The sequence below is a fragment of the Festucalex cinctus genome, chromosome 16 (genome assembly GCF_051991245.1).
Source record: "Festucalex cinctus isolate MCC-2025b chromosome 16, RoL_Fcin_1.0, whole genome shotgun sequence".
Lineage (NCBI taxonomy): Eukaryota > Metazoa > Chordata > Actinopteri > Syngnathiformes > Syngnathidae > Festucalex > Festucalex cinctus.
This window is the reverse complement of record NC_135426.1, coordinates 13756874-13781202: the sequence shown is the minus strand read 5'-3', so window position 1 is coordinate 13781202 and position 24329 is coordinate 13756874. Positions and strand designations below refer to the sequence as shown.

The window sequence follows — 24329 nt, the reverse complement described above, 5'->3', positions numbered from 1 at the left end:
GCGCCTGGCGGTCATTACCTACCAAATTACAGCCCAATGTCAAGGCAATTTCCAGATAATCACCCGTGTTACAGAGATAGACACTGGTCCTTTTATTTTGCCGCTCCACTCTGCTCTGCAGTTTGAAACTAAAAAAGTATAGCTCCTTGCTCTCAGGCAGGGCCCATTATTGCTCGCCTCCGTCCCATCAAAAGATTCAATTCCACAATCAGTCTGTTGTACTTCAACAAAGATAAGCCTATTGCTTCGAGACTGCTGCTGTCTCCTTGGCTAAAATCCGTTCTGGTGGGGAATGTTTGCATGTTGCCATGGTCTGGGTTGTTTTCTCAAACCCACCACTGAATGTGTAGAACAGACGGCTTCTCTAAAGGATCTTTCATAAGAATCCGATCATCAAAAAGTAGCAGATGACGGTGACAAAGCGTCGGGATTCGATGACCCGTTGCCTCCACAGACTATCGCGCTTTAGATTGCAGCATGAAGAAAGACCGTCGCCCCCACCACACCTGCTCCCGCCCCCCCGCAGCATTTGTGTTGACTTGTTCTGCGGCAACAGTTTCGCTTTGCTTTCCATCTCCTCGTTCCACTTTCCGAGCCACTGGCTGCGGCCTTTAATCGTCGGTGGCACCTGTCCCCAAGAGCCATAATGTCCCACATCCATCAAGCGGGGGACGACGGCTAGTATGGCTCCCAATTGCCTAACCCTCCCCTTTCGCCACCACTGATCCAGGCATGGCAAAAGGCTCACGCTGCCACAGTAGAGAAGTCGGAAGTGTCTGATGAAGAAGCAATCAAGCAGTATTGATCTAGACCAATCTAGAGCTACACTAGACCAATCGAGAACCAATGTTTGAGTGGTCCACGAAGACTGGGGTGGGCACTTTTTTATACATTCAGTCAAACAGCCTAACCACAAAAGTATTTGTAAATGGGAGTCCGAATCAACTGTACATTTTTTTCCAGAAACTAAATTCCAATTGTTATAATCATGAAATACTCATCATTTATCCATTGAACGATTTAGTGATAGAATTAAAAGTCCTCCATTGAAACATTGTGGATGAGATTATAGCAAGGTAGCTTATCACAACTGGGTGAACATTATATATTTTGACAGTCATTACGGCTTTCAAATTAATAGATAAATGCTCGTGTCACCATCAGCAAACGGGAAAAGACAATGCTGACAGATGTGTTTAAAAAAAAAAAAAAAAAAAAGATTTTTTTTTTTAGGCATCTATAATGTGTTTTTTATTTTTAATATTGTGATAAAAAAGAAAAAAAACTGACGTTTGCCACACTGGGTGCTATTTAACGTGTGGAAAGGAGAAAAAACAGATGACAACGTGCCAGTGTGAGATGTTTCTCCTCTATTCCTCACAAATTATTCTATTCTTTTTAACGGCCTTTCTATATTTAGACACAAAAGGAAATGTTTGCAGGCGTCATTAAAGGAGTTGAAGCTCAGGTGCATGTCTTTTTACCCATCGTTAGTGTCATCTGTGTCTGTTAGGTCTTCAGTCAGCTGCCTGTCATCATAATCTCCGCTTAGCTTCTTTTTTAACCTCTTCTTTCAACTTTTGTTTTTTTAAGTTTGTTTACCGGGTGAAGCCACTCCCAGGAAAACATTGTCAACGTCTTGGGGACGCTGCCGCTGACGATGATGATGATGGAAATCGAGTCGGTTTAAGACAGCAAGGTCCGAAGGTCAACTTCAATCAAACCGGGCCTGATGTTAGCCTGACATCGCCACCTGGCCTAAACGCTCTTGCTCGTCCCCGTGGTTCGGACTCTCTCGCCACTTTTGCCGGCAGCCATGAAAAACGCAGCCCCTGCCAAAAATCAGGCTGCCCTCAGCACTGGTCGAGGCACGTCAGCCCTCTCCAACATATGCGCGTGCTTACTCACACATGGTCAAACACACATACGCTTTGTTATCCCTAAGTGGTTTATTCCCCGTGTCTCCCCTCCTATTTTGTCTTGGCCTGTGCCTTTCGGGCAGCCCCCCCCCTACTGCCGCCCACGCCCACCACTATTGTGACCGCTACACGCCCACGCCGCCGCACTGCGCCTTGTCTCATCTTATTCCTTTTGACAGCGGGGGTATAAACACAGAGCCCATGCTGGAGTAAATGGAAGTGAATGGTGTGCAGCTCACACAGACTTGATCCTTCTGCGGAATGCCCTGAAGCTGGACAAACCCGAAACACTCGAGCCATTCTAGCAGGGATACCTTGTAAAATGTGCTGCAGGGGGCACAGTTACACAATTAGTTCATTTCTTAACTCATTCACTGCCAGTCCAGAAAAAAAAAAAAAAAAAGAATCTTTGACGTCTAAAGCCGTCTATGGCAGTGAATGTGTTAATGATGCAACAATTCATCCTCTGTTGTGGAGTTCCTCCATTTATGCCTCATGGGTGGGGGTGGTAAAAAATAGGGTGTCGTTGTTGTCTATCGTGGTGAGTGAAACGACCAATCGGTCATTTATCCGTCTCGTTAGGATCACTCTTCCTGTTAAAGGTGACTCTTGTGGGGAGAGATGTCAGGACAATTTTGGCAGACGATGTGTGATGTCTCAAACATTTTTTTTTTTCAGTTTGACTAAATATATAATATGATATACATAAATATATTGTGTATGGCTGTCAGTCTCTTACATTTTTTTAAAATCAGAATTAATCGTGATTTCCACAGTTAACTGGTGATTAGTCACAAATTAATTGCTTGTTCTATATCTGTTCTATGTACAATACAATATTTTTTCTGTTAATTAAGAAATTCTGACAAATAAGTTTACAAGTGTAACTCAATTGATACAGTAATTTATAGTAATTTATAAAATAATTGGAAGTTAAAAAAGTATACTGTAAAGAGGTGTTTGGTTGGTGCTGAATTTCACTTGGATGGACTGGATGGACTGGTTTCTGTGGATCTCACTCTGCCTCATCTATCCTTCCCTCTTTCCTCTCTTTAGTTTTTCCTCTGGTCTCTTGAGATCTCTTTAATTTGTTGGAATTTAGAGGCTAATGGGGTAAGACTTTGATTTTGTAACCATGGGGAAGGCAGGAAGTGTTTGGTTGGTGCTGGATTTTACTTTGATTTATCTTTCTTTTCTTTTTATCTTTTCTGACCTTTTCTCTGGTCTCCTGACCATTTGAACCTCACGACTCTGGCGAGACTCTGAAGTATCTGGTTAAGGTGAAGGGTAATGGGATTTTTATTAGGTTTTAGGTGAATTAATGGAGTATAAATTTACACGTATTTGCACACACGTTAAAAAAAAAAAAAAAAAAAAAAAAAAAAAAAAGTGAGAGCAATGATGATAAGATGTTCAATCGGTAAGACTACCGAAAGAACAATTCTGAGCTCTCTCTTAAAAAATAAAAATAAAAAATAAAAAATAAAATAAAATAAATAAATAAATTAAAAAAGGTGTACTGTACTATAACGTTAAAAGGTGTGTAAAACAGTCGTTTTGGTGTTGCAGTATTTTTTTCTGCCTCTAGGTGGCATTAGTGTTCCATGTTGGATGTTGGTGATACGAACAGTGCATTGTTCTTTCCAAATCTAGTCAGTGGTCTCCTCTAATTTAGATAAAATGAATGCTTGTGGAATCAGTTTTAATACTCTTTAATGCCACTTTTAGGCCGTAATTTTTGAAAAAATCCATTGCATGACTTTTAATGTTTCGTGATAACCTGCGGAAACCCTGTCCTCTACTGGAGGATGCAAACCGCCAGTGCTGTGCAGGAGTTGCTTTTTCCCAATGTAGAGGTCTTTACACTCCTTGTTTTGTCAGATGACTGATTGATGTGCAGAACGGTCGCTTTATTAGCCAACAACAACAACAACAACTATTGTTGACCGCCCCCAGAGAAAACAAGCAATAATGCATAAATAGACGAACACCAAACTTCTAATACAGAGCTGAAGAAACCTTTCGGATTAAAAATGAAACTTCTTCAAGGAACAAGAATTTGCCTTTATTCAACCTTTGTGGATTAGCATGACCTGGATAAGTGTGCGTCTACAAAGACATTCATTCAGGCTGAAGTGAATGATGAAAATTCATCCACACAGTCAGAAGGTCCTTGGAGGTTGTAATGCTCATTGGTTATATGGCTCAAGCACCTCTGGCTTCACATTAAAATCACTGCATCGATGTGTTAGCCCCAAAAATTTAAAAGCATGTGCTCGCAATTACTTATTATTATATTGTACTGAGCAAGGTTCTGTAAAACTCTCTCAATAGCATGTGGCAAGATGTACTACTTGTTAATAAGTGAAACTAGATGATAGGTTTTACTTTTGAATTTGGAAGGTTTTAAATGGCGTTCTGTTCCCGTCATTTGATCTCATTGAATTGCTGATGCCACAAAGTGCGCGGCAATTTCCCCCCGTTACACAATTTCAACTGGCCCCAGCCGAGGCTGCAAATGCACCCTAAGTGGTGTTTTACTCCTAGGCAGAGACACCTGCGGTTTCCTCACATTTCCAAATGGATTATTAAAGCCGCGCAAGACACGATGATTAAGGAAAGAGCAGCAAGTGACTGCCTGTTCTACATAGTGTTGGCTTCACCCAAGGCTGAACCTGCTGCACTGTTGATGAACCTTTCATGCTCTCCAAACCCCATCATACCCAGTATTAAGACCTGAGGCACTTTCAATTGAAATCATATTTCATATCTGGCAAGTGCATGTGTCGCATAGGAGTGTGCAGTTCCTTCCAATGCACCCGTAGGGCACATCCACAGAAAATGAAATTCATTTTTGAAAGTATGCGTTACAATTCAGGATATGTTTACTTCTGGTTTAACACGTTGAATATTTAGCCAATAAAAAGGCCAGCATTGAAATATTTTCTGTTTTCTTATTTTCTTAACACAAATCCTTCACTCAACAAACCGCCTGAGTGCGGACACAGCCTTCCTCAGGGAAGGGCTTAATGAGGAACAAGCTGATTAAAGCACCGCCCGAAAGGGATGTTGTGAATTGCCTCAGTGCCCTCTGCCATTCGATGGCCGACCCTTGGACGAAGGACGCGGCAGTGGCATCGATTTCCTCCCCGCACTTCTCTCTATGTCCACAATGCCCGGTGGAGAAACTGAGGATGCCGGCCTGAAAATATACTACCGCCACTTAAAGGATGGAAAAAGGCCCAAATGCAACAATTGGCGATTGCAAATGTAAAAGCCGTCCTGCAGAATTTAGGCAAGAATTGAGTTGATGGATATACTGCTCATCAGTACAGCATTAGTCATTCTTCGTAGAGGATCAAGAATATGACGTTGGATGTTGCACCATAGATTCTATTTAGCATTAGCATTTGGCTAGGGGACTGAAGGCTACGTTATGTGGATGTTTTAAGTAGGGATGGGCGAGTACCGATACCAGGTATCGGTATCGGGCCGATACCAGCCTTTTTTCAAGTACTCGAGTACTCGTGACGCAGACGAGTACAAGCGACCGATGGCAGAGGGGGTAGACGTTAAGTGAGTCCTCCTTGCCTGTAACTGGCGCGAGCTTGCAGCAGTATTTCACCAAAATTTCACCGGTTTGGAAATACTCCAAAATTGTGAATCTTAAACTAAAAGAGCATTTTTGTGTTTTATTTTGAGCGTTAAGACTATTGAAGAGTGACTGTGCTGGGTTTTTTTTGTGTCAAAATCAAAGGAAATATATTTGTTTAAAAATATTTTTAGTGATTTTTTTTATTTGTCAAAATGTACGACTGGTATCGGCAGTTGGTATCGGTATCGGTGAGTACTGAGGGTCTGCGTATCGGTATCGGTCTGAAAAAAGTGGTATCGAACATCCCTAGTTTTAAGTACACAAGAGTTCATTCTTTTTGTTTTATGTTTCAGCTGACAGTGGAGTGGCAATCCACATCTTGAATCTTGTTTTTTTAAGTTGTGTTAACTATGTGCCAATTTGCTTCTTAATGTGGAAAAAAAAAATGTTTTGAATTCTTCTAGTCTGCCTTTAAAAAGTTCTGATTGACACTCTCTGAGAAGTTTCAACTTAATGGCATGCTTAATTACAATATGAAGTTGTAAACTGTCAACGGTATTGATAATCAGCCGTCAAGCGGCTATCAACTGCAGACAAATACATCAGTGTCTCCAACTTATGAGGATGCAGTCAAGCGGGCACATTTGGGAGTAAGTTGAGGGCGACTCAAGGGAGGCAAATCAGTTATGTGACAGAATTTAAATGCGGCGAAAGGAGCAGAGGGCCCAAGGACATCTTCGGAGGGACTAAATAGTTCTATGATCCGTGCACGGTGAGGTAGAGTTGCTTTGATCACACATTTGGAAAACTGCTGCCTCACTCCTCTTACAAAGTGCAGGTTCTCTTTTTGAATCCATTTTACAAGGCGCATCATAGCACGCCTTATATCGCTAGCCCTTCAGTTGTAATGCTAAACTATCCTGGATTTCATTTTTTTTTACTGTATGCATGGAAGAAATAGTTGACTTTTCATTTCCCCGCGCAGGCTTCCGTGCACATCCCGGCAGCGAAGCCATCTGCGGCGATTACGCCGCTCCCGAAAGGTTGAGCGCTGACTCGAGTCTGCCACTAAGTCAATTGCGTGCGGAGGTAATCTCGTCAAAGTGGTGCACCTGCACAGGATTCCTTTTACCGCTACTCCGGAATAATGCATAGCAGTTGAATGCGCACGCATACTATATGGACTTAAATAGAGACATTTACTATAGCGCTCTACAAGCAGTCTCCACAAAGAGAGAAATACAATAAAAAAATGGAAGTGAAAGGACTTTGCAGCTGCACTGAGAATGGATGACACTTATTTAAAACCACCATGTTGCCTCCCAGTGGTCTCCAGACTGACTGGAACATAATGAAGACAGTCCATCAGTCCGTCCTTTGCTTTATTTGACCATTTATTTACACGCTGCCCTCTGTGTGCGCGCACATGTGCATGTTAAAGGGACAACTAGAAGCCTTGTGTGTTTATGACTCTCATGTGATAAATACACGTCTTGCTGAAAAAACACAAACACAGGGTTTGTCCTATTTTGTTGCTGGAAAATAAGGCAAAAAAGAAAGAATGTGGGGAAATGGTGCAATGCAGGGAGGCCACACTGGGCCCGGCGTCATCATTACAACACTTTTTTGTGTTGAAAACAAACCACTTAAGGAGACACCAAAAGCACTCCAAGCGTCTGTTTCTGATGTTCGCTGCCACGCTCACGTATCTAAACTGACTTTACTTTGCCAGCTTGGCACTCAGACGCACCAGCGACTGTTTGCACATGAAAGCCCCCCTCCAGGAAAAAAAAAAAAAAGGAGGGGAAAATGAAAGGCAGCGCAGGCATCAAACACAGCTCCCGTATCTCTGCTCGGTGTATAAATGACGAGCGCTGGGGTTTTATCTCATCCGTCATTTGGGGCACGTTACAACAAGCACAATTAGCGCTCATTTTTGACAAATTCTGCGTGGGAGCGTGATGAGTAAAGAGCCAGGATGGCCTGTTTGGCGCAGTATTTAGCAAGAAAAAGAGAATAAGGGAGCCCTGTGGTAAGGTGTCTCATTCTATCTGGTTAGAAGTTATAATTACAAGACATTACATCAATTTGTTAAAGAGCAAGAGTAGTAGTGCTAATATGGACGCGTGAATGTGGAGTAAACATTTTTGACTGGCGAGTATGTTCAAATTTACTCGCAAATATGTTCAAAAATACTCGCAAATTTGTTCAACACTCGGAAATACGTTTAAGGGTGTGTTAAAAAAATCGATACGGCAATATATCATTGCGGGCCTCATTACAATACACGTATCGATACGCAGGCGTCAGAATCGATATTGCTCGTTAACTTTAAATGGGCAGTTTGTACCTAAAAAATAAAAACTAGCAGCGTCTTTGAAGTTAATTGCCTTCAATTAATGCAAAAATAGCTCACCAGTGATTGGACACTGTGTCTTGCTAAGAAAAATTAAAGCAGAGGAAGAATATCAACATTTATTTACTTATAAACTTAACGTGGCACATGTCTCAATGTACCAATTTTCCTATATTTTATTTAAAAAAATGAAATGTTTTACATGAAAAAATGCTGTTATTTCCCCAAATATTTCAAATAAGCACATTTTAGAGCTGTCATTTTAATACTTTGATATTTTTGCTCATATCGGCTCATGCCTATTAATAAGTCTGTGAAAGCTGCTCCTTTCTGCAGTGCGTACACATTTAGACCAGGCATGCCGCTTGGTGGTAAACCAGAAGAGCTACTAACAAAGACATTTTTGTCATCCAGCATAATAAACATATCCTTTAGGTATACATATGACTGTTATTATAAAATGCAAGTAAATTAATGGAAAATATCGGGAGACGTATCGCCTTGAAGATCATGTATTGGGCTACATATTTATTGCGATACGTATCGTATCGTGACCCCTGTATCGTGATATGTATCGCATCGAGACCCCTGTATCGTGATACGTATCGTATCGTGACCCCTGTATCGTGATACGTATCGTATCGTGACCCCTGTATCACGATACGTATCGTATCGAGACCTTTGTATCGCGATACGTATCGTATCGAGACCTTTGTATCGCGATACGCATCGTATCGTGACCCCTGTATCGCGATACGCATCGTATCGTGACCCCTGTATCGCGATACGCATCGTATCGTGACCCCTGTATCGCGATACGCATCGTATCGTGACCCCTGTATCGCGATACGCATCGTATCGTGACCCCTGTATCGCGATACGCATCGTATCGTGACCCATGTATCGCGATACGCATCGTATCGTGACCCATGTATCGCGATACGCATCGTATCGTGACCCCTATATCGTGATACGTATCGTATCGTGACCCCTGTAGCGTGATACGTATCGTATCGCGAGGTTGGCGGCAATACCCAGCCTGATTGAACACATTGTAACGCACAGCGGCTGATCAGCTATGGACGATGCAGCTCGATTGCAAAAACTGAAGCGCAACTAAGGAACTGGAAGTCCACAGGCTTACTTTATTAAAAGGAAACAAAAACAGTGGGCTTCTCGGCGCTACCACACATCACGGTAAGCGTAGACATCCACGGCATCAAATACATTGATGGCCCAAACGAAAAAGTGCTGCATAGGCACAATAAATACGATGAGGTGCCATCATGTGGTGCGGAGCCACACTACAGATTGTTACAACATATAGTATACGTTTTAACGGTCTTGGAGACTAAATGCTACAAACATAGCATATTTTCCATTAATACCACAGGGTAAAATTTGATAGTACTTTCAAACATATTTAATTACGTTCGAACATACTTTTAAATACGTCCAAACGTACTCGCAAATACATTTGAACATACTGGCGAGTAAGTTTGAACATTCTTGTAGGCTAAATGCTACAATAGCAAATTTTCCCATAATGCCATGTGGTAAAAATTTGCAAGTATGTTCCAACTAGGGGTGGGAGAAAAAAAATCAATATTGCAATATATTGTTGCGCTCTCTGTTGCAATAAATTATCAATACACTGATGGTAGATATCGATATAATGTGTCCAGTTGTGCAGTGTTATGTTTATGCACTTTAATTTGTCTCACTTTACAATGTTTACAGTTAAAAGGCTCAGAGGCAGTGAGGCACTTGTACATTGTACAAAGTTTTGGCATTAAATAAATGCATATTTAGACATTTTCCTTTTTAATAGCTTTTTCAGTCACATATTGTGATATGTTGCTAAAAAATAAATGGGGATGCTCCATCAAGGGGGGCGCGTTTGACCTCGGGGAACATACTTTTTTATTTTTTTTGTTTTGATTTTTTTTATTGTCCAAGACTAAAGTGCAATTGCACCTCCACTACATTAGGGGGCAGTGGCGCTCCCATTATGGCAGGGAGCATTCGCTCGGTGACAGAAAATAATTGAGAAGCACTGTTGTAGGCTAAATGCTACAAAGCAAATTTTCCCGTAATGCCACATGGTAAACTTTACGATTACATTCAAAAGTAGGCAATTACAAATATGTTCAAACATATTCGCAATACGGCCTTCCTTGATTCTATATCCAAATTTAAAAGTCCCTAAAAATAAAATTGTGGTTCAAATCAAAGACAATCATTAATGGCAACATTGTTGAAAATTAACTGCTTGTTCTTGTTGTTAAACAAAAGAAAAACACACTTGAAGCCCCCCAGATACTTTTTAGCTGTTCTCCTCAACCGAGAAATCACTGAATAAAACAAATCAATCTGTCCGAGAGAGCTTCTGTATTTATCGCCGCGTGACAGAGACATATGTCAAGTGAGGGAAGAGTGCACAAAAAAGTCATTATCATACGTCACATTAAGCGTGCGAACGGTGGCGCTCTGGTGGGGAGATTTGCAGCCCGTTAAAGCACACGATGGCGTCTTTAAATGTCAAAAGAAAGCCGCGCTGGCAAAGCCAAGTGGACTCGTGAATTGTTGTTTCTGTGACAGGAGCTTTTTGTGCGATGACAACACAAGTGCTGAATTTGGGATCATTTAAAAACATCGCACCATTGTTTCTTGTCAGCTCTTAGACACACTACATGCACTAGGAGACTGGTTCTGAAACCAGGGTCCATGAAGCATGTGCAGAATCATTTGCAATTATATAATTAGATATATTTGTTTTTAAAGTGCATTTACATATGGGGACTGGTGTGCTAATAAAATAAACAAATATACTGACTCACCAGATTGAAAGTAAAAATGAGATTTGCTTACATTTCGCTGTTGTGCAAGAGTTCTTCTGTTTTATGTTTTCCAATAAACTATTGACAAGAACAGTTTGGGGTGAATAGTTTACATACTGTACATTTATATGAAAACATTACATGAATTACAAAACACTGTTGTTTTTCCAGATGGACCGTTGACGGATGTAATAACCTGGACTGTCCTGCCATATTGTGAAGTGAAGCCACCGGCGGCCATCTTACATTGCCACTCACGATTTCTGTCTTTACGGGGAAAATGCCGCAGTCGTGCGGTTGCACCAATAAATATGAAACGGGAGTCGGTCTGTCAGTACCCGGTTTTTGAAGATAACATTGATGGACAAACACCCATTTCCATCAATAATTAGTCTGTCAATTTTTAAGTTTTCCATCAGTAGTTAACAAAATGGACGTCTGTCATGATTGACGGAATGCCCACCATGGAGTATTTCTCTCCCTCATAATTGATGTGACAAGATAAAAATCTACCGCCTCGTCTTAATATTCCACTCAAAAGATGTGTAGATTTCAAATCAGGAATCTGATAAGTTTCTATTTTTTTGTGGAAAAAAAAAAAAAGTTTTCATGTTCTGAGACTAAGCTGTATTTACTGCTGTGGACATAAATGTTCGGTGGTCTTGAGGGGAAAAAAAACAAACCAAAGATGTAACAAAGGAATTGTGTTCCAGGAATAGACAGGAAGGGTTAGGATGCATTTGCAAAGAGTTTGTTGTGGCATTTGGATATTTGGCAGCTTTTGGGGCTCGCGGGGTGCCAGTCGCATCAGCCACTTTGAAGTGTCGCGCCGCATGTGGCGATGTGGAATCTTGCGAGTCTTGATGAGCCGGGAAGCAATTCACACCCCCTGCCGCTGCACATGTTGGCTGTGGAAGTCTCAGCAAGTGGATCTTATGCACGCGTGCGCGCGCGGTCCTTGTCGTGGAGATTGTTGGGAAGTGTGTCGCCGTTGTGTGTCAGTGGGTCAAACCGTCAACGTAATTGGAGTGGCAGCTCCCACAGCGGCATGTTGGAGTCAACCGTTTCTTTGTTTTTGGTTTTGACCGGGACGTTTGCTCCTCTCAACCAATCGGTGAGAGAGCCGTGGAGTTTCCAGCTCTGTCTTTTTAATACCATCACTGGCGCTTATGGAAGCGTTCCTTTAGTTTTGCTAGCTAGCTAGTTATGCCACACTTAAATTGCTAAACTTAGCATCGCAAATCGAAATCACACGACGAACCATCACAACAGTTACAAAACGAGGACTGAGCGCACCAAATTCCCTGCAGTCAATGATATGTCAAACAATGTAGTATGTAGGGGTGTTAAAAAAAAATCGATTCGGCAATATATCGCGATACTACAGCACACAATTCTCGAATCGATTCAATAGGCAGCCGAATCGATTTTTTAACATCCATTTTTGATGGAAAAATATTCAACAAAACGTCTAACTTTCACACCTTAAGTATGGAAGAATGTTATATTAATGGAACATTAAGCCTTAATATTTTATTTCAATGCTGTTCTAACATGAAAAATCTTACATTAATACAGTGGCTCACAGTTATAAAACTGAAGTTTCAGATCAATAAATAATGCATTTTCATACAAATCTTACAGTGTACATGGATAAGTTTACTGAATGGTATTTTCGAAATTTGAGTAAAAAAAAAAAAATAAAAAAAAATAAAAAATAAAAAAAATAAATAAAAAAAAATCGCACTTGTAAATTCATATCGGGATTAATCGGTATTGAATCGAATCGTGACCTATGAATCGTGATACGGATCGAATCGTCAGGTACTAGGCAATATGTAGTATGCATATCTGTAGCCAATTATGGTCAAGCGGGGCGTGTCATCAGGAATCATTTGAGTCAGGTGAGTGTCTTGACCTCGGCCAAACCCCTAAGACGGAGTCACCGAACCCCCGGGTCCGATTGAACCCCTGCCTTGGATACAACTCCAGAAAAGTAGCAAAATAAATAACCTTGGCAGACCCTCCATGTTAGCTTATTCTGTAAAACACTGACCAAAAAAAAAATCCAGTCAGGAATTTGTGCAGCAGATTCTTTCCAAAATTGAAACTACTTTTTGTGGTTGAATAGAAGAGGGGCAACGTAAAGGTTATACACATTCAGTTTGAGTCTTTTGTTACTCATCAGCATGAATCACGGCCCACTTGGAGACGAGGGTCCGCATTTTCCTAGAAAGCAAGTGGAAATGCCTGCAAACTGAAAGGAGATGTCACAATATGTAAAGCTGCAAGCTGGAATGCTCAATGTTGCTTTTTAAAGCAGAACTTGCTCATTCATCGTCATGTTTGTGACTGTTTGCTCATTAGCATGTTTCAGGCGTGTGCTCATTTCTGACAGCCACCTATCTGTGGCAGATTTTCCACTTAACATGATAGAAAACGCCTTTGGCCACGAATAACATATTCACTCGCAACCTCAGGCGGAGTATTACATGATCATTTTCCTGTGCTGGAATACGATAATAAAAAAAAATATGGTAAAATTACCCTTCGGGAAGTTAAGATGTGGTATGAATTTAAGGACTCTGAAGAGATAGAGAAAAGGAGGAGGATACAAAAAAAAAACCAAAAAAAAGAAGAAGAAGCTGCTGCAGCAGTCAGTCGTGATTTGTGTTCCCTCCAGAATTGTGCTTGCCGGGAGAGAAGGGAGGGGAGCTTGTGCTTATCCTTGTCTGTGTGTGTGTATGTCATATGCACATCAGGCTAATGGAGTGTTGATTGCCCGGCAGTAAGCAGGTATCAATGCGTAATTGCAGCTCTGCATTGTCGGAGCTCTAAAACCAAGACACTTCAAGTCCTCTAACTAACCTATATGAAACGAACGAGACGTTCTGGTGGCGTGACCTCTCGTCATGTAGCCCGATCGAACGCAAACTATCGCTCGCTTTTGCTGCATTTAGGCTTGCAATGGATTTAACAAAGTGGATGGTAACAGGAGACTTTTGAGAACAAGCACTCTCCCCTTGGTGAAACTTACACGCGTTGCCTGGCGACAAGGTTGCCAGGGAGCAAAGTTTTGATGAAAAGTCACAGCACAATAGCAAGAGTTCTACCTTTTCTTAACCTTTAAGAACACATTGTTGAGTATCAAATGGAGAGCTTTGTAGTGGACAAAGAAACCAAATGAAATCGGCGGATCTTCATTTTAGTATCCCGCGCGAGATGTAGCAAAGCAGCCCCAAAACAAAAGCAATGATTCTCCATGTCCCACAATGGACATAAATTATTTAAGTTGCCACTGTGGGCTTCTCCTTCCTTGTATGGAAGTGGTGTCAAAACTACAGCCCAGGGGCCATTTGTGGCCCACCGTCCATTTTTCAGACATATGCTAAAAATGGCATTTGTCTCAGTTCAAATAAAATAAAACAAAAATGTTTGGAGATGGTCAAAGTAAGAAGAGAAGATATCGAAAAACAGCTGCCATTAAAGGTTATTTTAGTTAACTAAAACTAATGAAAAAACTCAAACTAAAATTCAAAAAACAATATTGTTACCGAAATAAAATAAAACCAAAAATGCTTTTTAAAAAAACGAAACCTAACTGAAACTACATTTTATGTTTACAAAACTAACTAAAACTAACTATAATTATAGCAAATATGTCCTTCGTTTTAGTCTTTGGTAATTAATTTAAGGCATGAGAGCCTTTGGGGATGATTTGAAATATGATTTGATTTTTAGTAGATTTATTTTAGTGCTGTCAAAGTTAAAGCGTTAACTAATTAATTAATCACAAAAATTTATCGAATTAATCATTGTATTACCACTGATTAATCACACTATTAATTTTGACCGCAGATGATCCTTTTTAGCCGACAGCGGATGGTTACGTTAAAGCCATTCGATTTTGAGCAATAAACACAACTACATGCATTAAAGTAAAGCATTTAATAAATGGTTACAATTTTAAATTGTGCAAATAATTAATTGATTAGAAAAAGCAGGATGAGCGTGTGCAGTGGATATAAATTTTTGAAGATGTCCTCATAACATTAAACGTCGAAAAAATTAAAACATAACAGGTGCGCTTCAAATTTAGCGGGCAAAGTATGTTGGGGAAAAAATCCTTTTTAAGTCAGTAATTAATCATGATTAATCAAAATTCTAAGATGTGATTAATCTGATTAAAAAATGTAATCGTTTTGTCTAATTTATTTTTGCTATAAACCGGAATAATGACATTTGAAAGTATGACACACACAAGCAGCAGCCAATAGCCAATTACAAGAAAAAACAAAACTAATACTAATACTGAAACTAACAAACTGAACTAAAACTAAGCATTTTATTTTATAGAAGTAAACTAATAAAAACTAACTAAAATGAAAAATTCCAAAACTATAATAACCCTACTGCCATTTTACAAATAAATTGGTTTATATACTGTAGCAGTGTTCTAAATATGCAAAAGCACAAATAAATTATTTGTACAATTTTTAGGACGAAACACAATTTCTCTTCATAACATTATGTGGCCCTTGCATCCTCCTGATTTTCTGTATGTGGCCCTCAAATGAAAAAGTTTGGACATCCCTGTTCTATGGACTCCTGTTGTTTCCAAGTTTGTATCCAATCGTATGCAATTCCACTCTTTGGACTTTATCATCACAACGCGCGTTTTTAGCCTCACAGAGTGCAGGTCAGAAAAAAAATATCAGCACGGTAGGTTTTCAGCCTGGACTAATACATTCAGCCGCACTGAGTTATATTCAAAGCATTTCCAATTCAAAGGGGGAATAGGCTGCGAAATTTCCTTCCACATGCCTCTAAGCAGATCGCCCGTTGCCTCGCTTCATTACGAACGGTGGCGCACTCCAGATCAAGCGCAGACTTAACAAGTCAAAAAAAAGGCAGCGTGGAGAACGCAGAAACTTCCGCCAAGGCTAATCGCCCGCTCGTCAAGTGGACGTATGCTACCATACTATTAATGGACAGCAACTGAGGAAACTAACATGGATGGATGTGTCCGTGCTGCTTTGAGGAACTAAAAGAAATATGAATTTACTTATTTTATTTTTACACCACTTGGAGTGGCGCGCCCATCGCAAACATCCGCCCGTAGCAGCGAGAGGGGTTTGTTGCATACAGAGAGGTTGTTTTGCTAATGCCAGACGCTCCCAGGAGGCCTCGCAATTCAAACTGATGTTCCTCTTGTCTCAAATCTGCATTTTTCATCTGCTGTAGGCCCCGCCGGATGATCCATCGCCACCTCCCTGCCTCCCTCCATCCCTCGCTCCTCCACTCCAACAGTATTTATTTCTCCTCCCTAGGCCAGACAGATGGGAGTGTTGGGGAATAAAAGCGTCAGTATTTACTATATTATTTACTAGCCATGGTGTTTGCCCCTTTAGCAGGACAAAACACCTCCTCCACCTCCTTCTCCTTCTCCTCAGCTTACCTGTGCCGTTTAGGATTTATGTTCAACAGCCATCCTGTTAGAGACATTTATGAGGTCGATCAAACATGTGTGAGTGCTACAATACATCACACCAGTCATAAAAGTGCATTGAATGCTTGGCTTTCTACTGATACTGATCATTCCATTGTGTCCCCAAATATAAATTTTCCACTCAATTTGGTACACTTTGATGCCTTTTAACACATCCACTGCCAGCCCAGCAAAAAAAAAAAAAAAAAAGCATCATTTGACGTCTTCCTCCGTCAATGGCAGTAAATGTGTTAAATATATATATATATATATATATATATATATATATATATATATATATAGGATACAATAATACTGCATCTTAGATGATGGAATAGATTATTCACCTCAAGATGAACTGCATCAAGGCTCAAGAAGGCAGCGGATGCGTTTGATTTGCATGAGGTCAACTTTGCGCTTTTTGTGTGTTGGGTGTGTGTAATTATAGACAGATTAAGGGGGATGGGGGGGGGGGGGGGGGGGGGGGTCTTCCGGAGGTGTCTTTGATGGGATTAAGAGCTCATTTATTCCATTAATCTATAACCACACTGTTCAGGTTCAAAGATGATAGTCAGGAGCGGAAACTATTTTATTTAAATTATTTGTGTGAAGTTTTTGGAGAGTGATCCACTTCTCTACTGTAACCTGTCCTGATTTTGGTGTGGAATTTTATAGTTTTGAGTCCCTCCTGTTTGTCAATATTAATTCTACAATGCTATATTTTCCTTCCAAGTCGTCCTATTCTACACCCACTCGCGGGACAGTGAAATGAACGCAATCATATAAATTGGTGCAGTCGGGAGTTCACTGTCAGTGTGATCTCTGGCACATTATAACGGTGGGAAAGTATCATCAGCAAGTGATGACTTTCTTAATTTGCTCTGATTGAGACCTATTATGGCAAAATGAAGTGGAGTTAGCAGCCGAGCGCGTGTGCACTGCAACCATGGCAACCACGAGCCTCACCTGAGTGGATGTTTGTGGATAGCAGAATAATTTACAGTGGCAGAGCCATTTTCAGTATACATAGATTGTAATGTGACTGGAAGAAGGGAAGGAAAGGAGTCCGTCGCCAAGCTTGGGTCGTTTAAGGGTGGCCAATCATCCAATTATCTGGATAAAACAGGTGGCACCTCATTGGGAAAGCTCATTAAAATGGCATTCAATCATGGCTCCTTGCTGCCACTGCAAATGAAAGCACATTTGCTGGTTACTCTGTTGAAATTCTTCAAATAGAGTCAGCCTTGGTGGAGGAGAGGCTTTTCCTGACACTGAATAATTGGATGGTAGCATCTCATCCAGTCGCCATTCGCTTGTTCTCCCTCCTACAGGATCCTTGCCGGACTGCATAAATGGACCCAGTCCGGGCTTTGTCAACAGAGCACAACATCCCATCTGTTCTGCCGCCGTCTTTTAATGTGCGTCTTTTCTTCAAGCTTACAAAATGGCACTGTCCCCATTGTGGCCGTTTATGGTGTGTGAAAGTTCAGATGGATTTTATGGACAAAAGGTAGTAGCTGAAACAAAAGGCTCCGTTTTTTTTTCCTAGTGAGAATGATGGATAAAAACAAAGGTCAAATTGTTGCTTTATCTTGTCAGGCACGATAAGTCATGATAGCCGCCTGGTGCAGTGCAACACTTATTTAGCTGCTACTGCTCTCGCAAAAAAAAAGGATTGATGGCATTGCGCATCAACCTGGTCTACTCAACAGTTACGCCGGTGAGCAGAGAACAGAAAATGTCCGATTAGAATCTGTTTTGGGCCCTCAAACATTTGAATAACAATCAATCACATTTCTTAGAAAAATCACCATCATCAGGGTGTCGTTTACTTCTTGTGGGAGGTTCACAACGGCCTTACTCACGCAAGGCAGGAAGCAGGCAGCCCTTTCATTCGCCACAATGTCGAGTAATTCTCCGTGACAGCAGCGAGCCGACGCCATCGTGGCCCGTCACAAACACTCTGCGCTGAGGCCGTCGCAACCCAAAGTAGGTTCTCGCCAAAAAGAAACCGGAGTGGAGGAGGAGGGGGGCAGATGTGATTCAAATGTAAATGAGTTGTATTTGTTTATTTTTTTTAAAAGGGTCGTGCATGTATGAAGAAATGCATACCGTACTGTACCTACACAATATTTAAATACAGCAGGAGCTCACTGTTTAAAAATATAAAATAAAATAATAAAAAAAATGCCCACTTTGGCCACTGGGAGGCAGAATGTAGGAATAATTTTTAATAAGTTATCATACATTTGCTGCAATGAAGAACTGCTTCTGCTTGCAATGAAGAATGCCTTTGCTCTGTTCCCACTCACATTCACATAGCCTGGCTATTTGAAGATGACTCAAAAAGCTGAAGAACCACAACATCTAACGGAGCAGAATGGTTCGAGCCAGTCTGCTGAGGTCGCCTGTTTTCTGTTAAGAAATGATTGCAAACTTGACCACACGTACTCAGCAATCTTCCACTCACATGCACAACACATAGACAAACAAGTACACTGTGTTCAACTTCCAACTATGCCTTACATTTGCATTTTTAGGGTTGGAACACCCATGTAACTAGTGTGGAAAGGGTGTGGAAAACCAAATAAATAGAGAGGGTGAGGAGAGGAATCTTCAGAAAGTGCAGGAGTGAATTGTATCAGTCAGTTCCTCTCCTCTCTCCTCGCGAGCCCTGAACTGAGTGTCTTCTCTCCTTTTTGTGTCGCGTTTAATAGATGTCAAACAGGTAACCCTGACACAGTATAATACAGTCATGCTGACACAAACAATATCCACAAATGACATCGGTCTTTTTCTTTTAAGATAATAAAGAATAAACTCACTTGTGTATTGTGGTATTTTCTGTCTACATGTGTTACTCCATCATTTGTGTTCAAATACTCGTTCTTCTACAATCTCAAATATTGTTAGCTAATGTTAGCATACCAATGCCTTTTTTTTCCATTACATGCTAGCAAGCTTTATGCAAGACACCACTGTATATCTTTTGTGACACCAGTCCTGGAACTTCTCTGACACCGTTTGTGTCAGATGTCAGATGACACCTTGGGGCCGATGCATTAAAGGCTGTCATTGTTATACATTTTCTCCTCACGGTTAACTTCTCTCTAACTCCTATTTGAAATTCCATCAGCTTGTGGCATCAAAAACCAGAAACTGTTAGGACAGGATGGCAGGTTGGAACCAAGAGAGGAAAATAGATCAATACTTAATTTTCTAGCCAGAAGATATGTTCAGGTGCTAATCGGGAGCGACTGGAAAAGATGACATGTGGAATAGCAAGCAGCTGTCAGTAGTAGCAGTAGTTTTTAACTCATTAGCTCCCAAAAACGTATAAATACGTCATATTTTAAATGTTTTACGTGTCCCAAAGACGTATTTATACGTTTTTTTGTTTTTGTTTTTTTTTATGCCAGAGCATAGAGAAGTCTTTGATGCAGTCCCTCTACTGCAGAAAAGTGGCAGCAGAGTATAAGAGATCAACCAGGCCATGTTAAAACAAGCTGATTTCCCCCACAGTTCTAAGCAGATTTGTGAATAATGATGAAACTTAGCTATGTTCTATTGTTAATTGCTGCAAAGCAGAAACAGATAGGAATATACTTTTTTTCCTGATAAAAGAAGAGACTCTAATCTCTCTTTTGGTAGGTTCCATATCTTTAGCAATAGAACATAATATTTTGCGGGCCTTGCAAAATCAATCAAAATCCAGGAAAACACTGAAGTGAAAACGGTTGGGAGTGAATGAGTTAATATAGCAGATGATCCATCACTCTACAGACATGAGGATTTGCTTAAAAAAAAAATATGCTTGAGAATGAGAATTTTTCAACAAGACACCCTGTAATGTCCACCATCCGCACTGATGCAAACAAGAGAATACGAAGGTGCACCAAAAGGTTATTCAAGGACAGCTCCGTCAGGACGGCCGGCTAATCAATCTGTCCGGTCGCGACTCGGAGATGCCTGCGTGCACACGGCTCGCACGCATGGCCGGAACGTAGCAGACAAGACACCCCCTGATCCTTACAGTCAAGTTAAACCTCCACTCAGACACACAAGTGCATATGCGGCTCCTCCAAAGTGGGAATTAATTAATACTGACACCACAGCCAGTGCTGTGTGTGTGTGTTGAGCGTGGAGCATGAGTGGTCATTAAATATTATGCAAAGCTTATACCCACACAGTGAAGCCAATCTCCCTCTCAATGTCACCTAGAAAATCTTAAGAAGCCCTCAATTATCTTATTCGCCGGAGCTTATGGGCGCTAATGAAGGAAGCATGCAGAGGAAATTAGCTTTGTCGCAGGAAATGAGAAAATGGGCACAGATTTATGGCAGAGCGGTCAAAGAGCGGCGTCAACATTATTTGTCTTCCTCCTCAAAGTTTACATCATCATTTCTCAAATAAGATTTGCTAGATCTCAAGTGTAGGTGATGCTGGGTCGCCATGGCAACGACAGGGACGCTATTGTCCTGGCATCAAAGTAGCTGAGAGTGACTCGTATTGCCGTGGATGGCCTTGAATGGATTTAAGTTTCCTCCTCATCCTTTCCCTCCTGCAGGCAGCCGCAGTCTTGAACAAAGTGACGTGATGCTTATAATTGGCTGCCCTCTGCCACGAATCAGATCACACAAGCGACGCTGGGAGTGCTCCGGCCATTACCCATAATCCCCTGTTCCACAAATCAGGGACGAGAGGGAGCAACAGACGCACAAAAGCGGTTGCAAGTTAATATTTGAGTAAATGAAGATGTTCCACTAAGCACAAAAAGGTTGAAAGATGAACATTAAGCGTCAAGTCGTGCACGGACCAGTCGGGCAATCCATCGACCCTCCATTCCGCAGCAGGGGTCACGCTTGACGTGGTCTTTTATTACCTCAAATTAGGCCTGCGTGCGTGTCCCACAGAGGAGCGCATCCATCTCTTTGTCCATTTGTTGCTCCCGTCCCGTTAATTGACTTATTTGGCCTTGCAGCGGGTTGTTTGGACAGAGAGCGTTGCCTCTGGCAGGCGCACAAATAACTTCTTATGCACATTAGCTACAAATCACCAATGCGGGGCGAGGTCAGAGAACAGCAACTAAATCAGCAGGACAATAAATGGAGAGTCTACAGTTTTAAAACTGTGAGCAACATTTGAATGTATCTCTCTTTTTTTCACCATTGTCAAAAATGGCCATTCAAAACAGCATTATGAAAGTGTGCATTGATAAAATGTCGCAGAAAACACATTTTCAATTTCAACAAATTAGCAGTGATAACAATACTGACCTAGCATCAATACTGTAAACAAGCAAACGTTAGTCACTGTTGCAAAATTGTTAGCGCAACTTATAATGTGGTGTTACCATAACACTAAATGTTACAAATCACCAATGAGGGCCAAGATCAAAGAACAGGAATATACCGTGCTTAACTCATTCACTGCCAATGACGACTATAGACGTCAAAAATCCAAGCAAACAGCCAGTGCAAATTTTGACAAGAAATTTGTATTTAGTTTTAGTTATTCATTGTTTTCATTCATATTTATTCATCCCCATTGTTATTAATAATAACAATGACAACAATTTCATTGCTCAGTGCTACCATTGTGCATAGTGGTCGGTCTTGGTCTTACTGAGACCACAAACTGGGTCTCGAACTCCAGAAGTCTATTTAGTCGACTAAAATTGCTCCTTATTTTTGTCGACTAAAGTTGGATTAAAACACAAATACAATCAGGTGACTAAGTTATGACTAAGGCTTTAATTATATTTAGTCAGAAGACTATAACTAAAACTAAATTGAAATTTCTTTTTTTTTAATTAAAAATGTAATTTAATTTAATTTTATTATTATTATATTTTTTTTTCAAAATTAACATTGGCTGTTTGCTTGGATTTTTGACGTCTATAGTTGTCATTGGCAGTGAATGAGTTAAACTGTTAGCATTGGGACTTTGCTAGTCCAGTTCGTCATTCTCAACATTCATGAGGGCATTATGAAAGTGTGGAGCGTTGAATTATAAAAGAAAACACATATCCATCTTCAAGAAAATAGCAGTGCTAGCAAAGCTAAGCTAACATTAGCGCTGCAAACAAGCCAATTCTGGTCACTAATGCTAGTGTCCCTTACCAAAAAGAAGTATATTTAAGTATGTTTCAAGTACACAAAAATAGGAGAGTATAATTCCAGTTTACTTTTCTTGTACATATTGGAAGTATACTCCAACAAGCAAATGTTAAGTGAACGTCTAAGTATACAGAAATATGTACTAAAAGTTTGCATAAAGGCACTGTGAGACCAAAATTACAGGTTAAATTTATTTATAAAGTTCCAAACACAACATGGCTGGGGCTGGATAGCCTAAAGGTGGCTACCTTTGGTACCAGAGTTTGCTGGTTCAATTCCTGTCATTTCATCACTGCTCTGCTGTAAACTAAACTGTGGACATAATGATACCACAAAGTATACTTTCAAGTTTATTTAAAGTAGGCTATACCTAATAGTGTACTTAATTAAATATATTACAAAGTATACTTGAAAGTATGTCCAATTGTACTTATTAATATACTTTATAATATACTTAAGTATATTTTTTATGTGAAGCAAAATGAGCCAATTTAGTCCCATTGAGTTTACTTTTAGTATAAGAATAAGTACACTCGAAAAATAAACTTGCATTTTATTATGTACTGAAAGTATACTACGTTTTGGTCAAGGTTGTGTTATTATAGCACTAAATGTTTCAAATTACTAAAGGTGAGGTCAGAGAACAGGAAATAAATCAGTTGTCCAATAGTTTACACTACAGTGTTAAAACATTCATTAGGCAAACATGGACATGGGCATTATTAAAGCGTGCATTGGTCAATTGTCACAGTGCATATGCAGCTTTGGGAAAAATAGCAGTGCTAGCACACTGTAAACAAGCCATTGTTAGTCATGGCTTTTACTCGCATGAATTATTTGCAATGTGGTTTTACCATGCACTGAATGCTATCAGCCTGAATATTTTTGGGGGGAGCATACAGTCAATGAAAAATCCCAAAAAAAGGTGACAAACATACCTGTCAAGTAGAAATGTTGCCGATTTCATGCCACTTCTGAATCCTTTCCTCTGCCTGCAGCAGTGCACAATCAATATTTGTCTGACAACATGACAAAAACTTCAAATAAAATACAGGATACTCACCGGAGATGTTTATTATTCACAGACAAAATACATCCGCTTTCGTACTCAGTGTTGCATAGTGTGAGCTCGCTAGTTGTTGCAACTCAGGAGGTGCAAAATAAATAATGTCCAATATTCATTTTTGGTGAATATCCCCCTTCAAAGGAGGAGAACTTTATATATTAACTTTTCTTTTTTGTTATTTGTTTGATAGTGCCCACACTATCAATTTCACCTGGTGCTATCAGGCCCCGCCCATTTCCTGTTGCATCAGCGATTCAGCAACCTGTTGCTGTGCTCACCATGCCCAGTGGACCTGCGTCTTTTAGGACTGATGCAGTGTTATTTAATGATTATTTTCCCTCCATTCCACCACAAGAGACCGGCTCTCAATTTAGAGAAAGTAGCTTATTAATTCATTTACAATTTAAACAGCAAACTGAAGCAATCAATATCATTTTTCCTTGTCAGTAGCCGCGGACACATAGGATTCATAGCGCCATTAATGGACCTTTAAATCAATTTATTGATAGACGGACATGAAGGGGAGCTGCATGTGGGGTCAACTCAAAATAGATTTCAAGCGCCCTGCAGCTCATTTGCAACGATAGAGTGACATTGACGATTGCAATAAAAAAATAAATTTAAAAAAAAAAAAAAACAGTAACAAGCCCTACAGCTGCAATGTGTCATCACTGCACTCCTTCTCCCGTTGCAAATTTGAATGTGATCAGCTAATTAAATGGGCATCATTAACAGTAAATGCCTCCACTCAAACGGCCATATCATTAGGTACACAAGTGACAAATCTAAAAATGTGTAGTTTTTTTTTTTAGTTTTTTTGTTTGTTTTTGCTGCACTGCATCTACAGTATAATATAATCTGAACTGTACTGTTTGTCCAAGATGTTGATCCAACGAATTGACATAGAGGTGGAAGGTGTGCATGCTCGGGGGCTGATGCCAGCTGA

At 40.4% G+C, this 24329-nt stretch overlaps 1 protein-coding gene across 4 annotated transcripts in view; it reads right to left on the bottom strand.

Annotated features, from left to right (window-relative positions):
- Window positions 1-23659, bottom strand: part of LOC144003105 (neurexin-2-like) — a 392228-nt gene extending 368569 nt beyond the window's left edge. For 3 of the 4 annotated variants that reach the window (XM_077498934.1, XM_077498935.1, XM_077498938.1), the window contains exons 1-2: window positions 23381-23656; window positions 23256-23309 (exon numbers count right to left, since the gene is read on the bottom strand). The gene's annotated coding sequence lies outside the window, so the exon portion shown is untranslated. Of the gene's footprint in view, window positions 1-23255; window positions 23310-23380 lie in introns of all 4 variants that reach the window. The other variant, XM_077498936.1, reaches the window with a different exon arrangement.
- Window positions 23660-24329: the final 670 nt, after the last annotated feature.